Source organism: Petaurus breviceps, unplaced genomic scaffold (genome assembly GCF_028583685.1).
Source record: "Petaurus breviceps papuanus isolate PSGF00001 unplaced genomic scaffold, PetGlider_PUasm1.0 400, whole genome shotgun sequence".
In the NCBI taxonomy this organism is placed as follows: Eukaryota; Metazoa; Chordata; class Mammalia; order Diprotodontia; family Petauridae; genus Petaurus; species Petaurus breviceps.
The window spans coordinates 737,546-743,545 of NW_027186316.1; positions in this window are offsets into that span (position 1 = coordinate 737,546).

Below are 6,000 nucleotides of genomic sequence, written 5' to 3' on the forward strand. Positions count from 1 at the left end.
GAACGTCTCATCACAGCCCTGTGGAAGAGGGCAAGCTGGAAACCTGTGGCACTTGGGTGATCCTGGGTAAGTCCCTGCTTCTCTCTGGGCCTCAGTTTCTCTCTCTGTAAAATGAGGGGATTAGACTAGAGGGCCTCTGACGTCCCTGCTAGCTCCAGGTCATGGATTGTAAGTTTCTGTACTGAGTTAATAGGACAAATTGGCAGAAGCAGTGGTCAAGTCCAAAGGATACCCTTGCCTGACCTTTCTTCCATGTCTGTGTGTGTGTGTGTGTGTGTGTGTGTGTGTGTGTGTTGGGGGGGGCACTGTGCAGAACAGGGAAGGAGCTGTCTCACCTCTCACAGGGAATCCTGATAAACTCATTCACAGTGAGAAGTAATTAGGGTTCTTCCCATGGTCTTCTATCCTAGAGGTGTGAGGGCTGTTACATTTTAAAAGAGCAAGTGTGATTCTTAGCTGCCTAAATCTCTGTAAGGGTAGGACTTTCAGACTTCAGTCAGGGAGATATAGAGCTGGTAGTGCAAAATCATTTCAAACCACCCCCAGACTCCAACAGATATGCCTGTGTGTAAGGCCATACCATGCTGACAGGCCTAGTGGGTACCCTCCAAAGTTTCCTGAAGGTTTGAGAAGCCATGTTGGAATTCAGGCTCTTTGGGGGAAGCAGTGTGAGGAAGGGGCAAGGGCTGGGTCTCAGAGTCACTAGGCCTCACCAGGAATCCTGCTTTTACAGGTCACAGACCTTGGCCCTCTTTTCCTTTTTGGCATAAAGGGGCTAAAAATGTTTGTCTTTTGCCCCTCTTTGTCTTGTTTCAAGGAAAGAACTTGGTAAACATTAAAGAACTTAGAAAAAGGAGTTCACCTTAATGACAATACCATTCAACAAACATTGATTAAACACCTTCTGTATGGAGCTGGATGCTGGAGGTGTTTTGACCAGAGGAATGAGATGGCCATGTTTGTTGGACCTTTTTTGGACCTTTCTGTCCCATTCCCAAAAGTAGTCTAGGAAAGACCCAAGTTCTGAGGACTGTGGGAACTGGTAGGGCTGTCCTGCCAGTGGGGTGGGTCCTCTTGCTTCTGGGCTACCTTCTGTCCAGAGGGAATTTATGACATCACTTGTGAGGTCAGAATCAGAACAGACCACAAAACAGACAAACAAGAGGACAGAGCAGGCAGATTTAGGATGATTAGTAGCAGGAAGGGGACAACTACATGAGATCCTCATTTTCCCTTCATTCAGAGAAAAACAAGTGTGGAACCTAGCCTAGATGGCTCAGCATAGTGGGTAACCCTCACCTCTTGCTGTTTGTGTTGTGTTCCTTCTAGAACTATATAATCTTTGGGGCTGACAGGAGCTAGGCCAATCTCCTGCCATCCAAGATGATTACGAGATCTAAACCAAAGGGGAATCAATGGTCTTCTTCAAGATACCCATGAGAAGAGAGTCCAACCCCACCCCTTCCTCATCTATCCAATGGTCCTCAAAGTCAGAGACTGTTTAGTTGCATGTAACCTTAATCTGTCCTGCCTCAATAGCAACTCATTTCCTTTTCATCAGGTCTCTGCTGGAAAGGAGGTTGCCTTATTGACTTAGCTTAATGTATTTGTGCTAGTTCTCTATTTATTTCTATTGGATTTCACACCTTTATTAGAACTATTTGATGGAAAGATGGGGGAGGGGGGCAATTAACAGTTGTCCTTCCTATCCTGATTGCATTGATTTCATTTGTGCAAAAAGCTTTTCAGTTTTTTTTAAATTGGGTTTTACTTATTTACTTATGTGGAAGAAACCTTACAGATCATCTAGTCCAAAGTGAGACTCAGAGAAGAAATTATTTGACCAAGATCACACAGAAAGGTAGTGGCAGAGCCAAGGCTAGATCCTTGGTCTCTTGGCTCCCAGTCTGGTGCACTTTCTACTGGCTCACACTACTCCCAGAAGACCATTGTGGAGTCCCAAACTCAGTCTTCTCTTTTACTGACAAATTCCAGTTCCTTTTCTTTTTCTACATAGGGCCTCTTTTCCAAGTCTTCAGTCATTTATATCACTCCATGGCCAATTAGCAGGAAGTGTGTGAAGGAGACTAGGTTGGGATTGGGAATCAGTTTGGTGCTGATGGCTCTCCTGTAGAAAGGGGGCAAAAGGAGGCCATTTGCTGACTCAGTGCACTTTCCAAATGCCAGCCTCCTTTTGGAGGATGTTGCTGATATGGCCATGGCAGAGTATAGCTTTCTGCTGCCACCTACATTCCTCATATGCCTGCCATGTGAGTGTGTGTGTGTAATATTTAATGGGAGTTCAAGATCTTCCCTGCCCATTAATAGGCATCAGGTAGAGACTATTAAAGGAAGGTTGCTTAGGGGAGGCTTGCTTGTAGGAAGGTCCACACCTTTTGCTAATTTCTAATTAGGCACTGGGTCACAGATTGTGATGCCCTCTGGCTCTGAGAAGTCTATATATATATATATATTCTGAGGTTAGCATTTGCTTTGGGGCTCACTCATTGGAAGAATGTTCCTGGATTTGGCCCTAGGAAACTCTGAGTAGCTGTTAAGGAGTGCCCACCCTGCTCTGAAAACCCAGATGTTGATGCTTCTTTCTCTGGTAATTATGTATATATCACTGTGGTCAGACAGTTGGATCTGTCTGTTGGTCTGTGCTAATTTCTCTGCTTGTAATTTCTGCTTATAATTTCTGTTTGTATTTTCTCTGAAGTCCAGGGTGCTGACTTTTCCCCTGAAGTAAGCGAATTATATATATATATATATATATATGTTTAATTAAAGTAAGATTGTTGACCCTTTTAAAGTTGCTTTTCTTTAGAAAAGCAGATCAAAGAACCTATGCTAGTAAGCATCCTGGGTATGCCAGTGTGGTTGCTGCTACCGTGTGTGATCAGGGCCAAGTCACCTCAGTTTCCTTATCTCTACAATGGATATAACAATGCTAGATGTGGATAGTACCTATATAATAGCATTGTTGTGGGCTCCAGTGAGATAATATTTGTAAAATATACTGCAGACTTTAAAGCTATAGAAATGTCAAGGGGTTTTCTGGAGCTGACATTTTGATTTCATTGGCCTAGGGAATTCCTGGGGAGGAAAATCCCTCTACCAATGCAGTCTGGCATCTCCTCTGTATCTGATATTTTTAGTGTATTGTCTAGAGAACCAAGAAATTAAGTACCTTGTCCAGAGGCACAAAGACATTGTGGGTTAGATGTGAACCCATGCCTCGAACCTATGTCCTTCTGACTCCAGGGTTTCTCAAAAAGTTTGCATTTTTCCTGGGAATGGGGGCAGATAAGGACTCCTGAATATTGGAGAATAAAGGGGACTAACCACCAAAGCTGATAAGCAAAATCCTGGAAATGAGAAGCTAACTGTTGGTTATAATATTACAGACACAGATGCTGAATATGAGAGATGCAGAGAGGTGAAGTCTTGGTGATTCCAAGTGCTGTCTTCTACCCGAAACCTTAAGTAGTCCTGAAAGATTTGTATTGTCATCAATAAGGCACTCGATTTGAGATCAGGGAGACCTGTGTTTGAATCTCACCTCAGACACTTATTAGTTACGTGACCCTAGGCCAAGTTATTTTGTCTCTGCCTCTTCATCTGTAAAATGAGGGGGTTAGATTTGGTAACCTTCAAGATGTTTCTAGCTCTAAATTGATGCTTCCCCCCCCCACCCCTAACTACTAATGCCTTCCTTACTCAAGTAACTTTTGTTGGTTTACCTTATACGTTGGGGGGGGGGGGAATGTTGTTCCCTCCTTAGAATATAAACTCCTTGAGGACAAGGGTTGTTTCATAGTTGTCCCTCTATGTTGCTAAAGTTTTTGAAAAGTATGTTCCTGCTCATTCCCTCACAATGCACTATTTTCCTCAACCTTTTGTAAATCTAGTTTCTGCCTTCTCCACTCTGCTTAAACTGCTTCATTACTGGCTAATGATCTTGTTTCTCTGTCTCTGTCCTTCCTCCATCTCTCCCTTTCCCTCTGTCTCTCCCCCATATCTCTCTCTGTCTGTGTGTCCCTCTTGTCTGTGTGTGTATGTCTTTCTGTGTCTCTGAGTTTGTATCTCTCTGTGTCTCTCTGTCTCTGTGTCTCTGTGTGTGTGTCTCTCTCTGTCCTTCCCTCCCTCTTTTTCTTTCTCTCTCTCTTCTTTTTATGAATCTGAAACAAAATTTATCAAAGGATATTTGGGGGACTGTAGCAGCAAGCACCCCAGCCTCCCCAAGGTGGCTGCCAACACAGGTTCTTAGATCTGCTTTTCTAAAGGAAAGCAACTAAAAATGGGTTAACAATCTTGCCTTAATCAATCAAACATATTATTTACCTAGTTCAGGGGAAAAAGTCAGCATCCCGAACTTCAGAGTATACAGAGAGGTTACAAGCAGAAGTTACAAGACAGAGAAACACTTCAGCAAACAGGCCTCCAACTGTCCAACCATTACATCCATACTTAGTCACAGTTACCAGAGAGGGAAGCATCAACATCTGGGTTTTTCAAAGCTCAATGGCTGCCCAGAGTCTTCTCTGGTCAAATCACACAACGCTTCTCAAAGTGAGCCCCAAAACAATGCCTCACATCAGGGTTTATATAGCCTTCTCCTGGCTCAGAGAATGTAATAACCTTCTTGACCCCACTGCCCAATCAAAAAGTGTCTCCTGAGAAACAAGCCTCCCACCACAGGCTCCAGGTGCAATTAAGCCTATCAAATGGCCTAGGGGCAGGGAAGATCTTAAATTTACATTCCCTTTATATTCCCATTACAGGGACATAGACTCTTAGTTCTTGGTCTCAAATGATAGGCCCCAGAATGCTTTCCATGGAACACATTCCTCTAAGCCTAGTAGAACCTCTGACTTACCAAGCAGCTGTTGGAGCAGCATGAGTAGGGAAAAAATGCTAAGCTCATGGCTAGCAAAACTCCCCTGTGGGGTCCAAACCAGATCCAAATGTAATTGGGAAATGTTTAACAAAATTACAATAGAATGTAGATAATGTTAATTTGTGTTTTTATAAGTCACTCTGCATTTAACAGGCATGCTTTCTGTTTGAGTTTGTCACCACTGGTATGGAGGGCAGAGACTTGAAGTCAGGAAGACCAGACCTCAGATCCCACCTCTGACACTCCCCAGAGTTATGAAGCGCTAACACATGGGAGGCAAGGCCTCTAAATGTGCTACAGCCTGACAGATGGATGATCTCTTAGCCATCCAATCCAATGGCCTTTTAAAAGTCCTCCTTGATGTCATAGGCTCATAGATTTCAAGCTGGAAATGACTTCAGAGGCCATCTAATCTAACTCCCTCATTTTATAGAGAAAGAAACTGAGGCCCAGGGAGGGTAAGGGACTTATCCAAGGTCATATATAGGATCCTAGATCTAGAGCTGGAAGGGGCCTCAGAAACCATCTAGTCTAACCCCCTCATTTTACAAAGTAGAACCTCACCACCTCTAGTTAATTCCTCTTCTATTCGGGCTCTGTGTGGGACATACTCCATGACACCAGCAGGCTCCTTTGGCAAGCATCTGTCTCCATGTTTTATAATTTCCTAAACATTAATAATCAGAGGGGTACTTTCTGGTTTTGAGCCTTTTAGTTGAAAACTATATATACTAGAAAACTGGCATTTCACTCATGAGAAGGACCTTTTGATTCCCTGGATGGGACTCTGAGTAGCCTTTTGTTAAGAGCCCCCCAACTACTCAGGTGTTGGTGCTTCCCCCGATCCAGTGATGTATGTAAGAAAGTTATATTACTTTGTTGAGACAATAGGAGCCCTGTCTGTTGAATCTCTGTGCTAATTTCTCTGCTCGTATTTTCTACTTATCTGTAATTAATGTAAGATCATTGACCCCTTTAAAATGTATCTTTTCTTTAGCAAAACAGATCAAAGAACCTGTGCTAGGAGGCCATCCTGGGTGTGATGGGGTGTTTACTAATACATCTTTATGGTGGAATCTATCAAAGAATCTTATGTGATC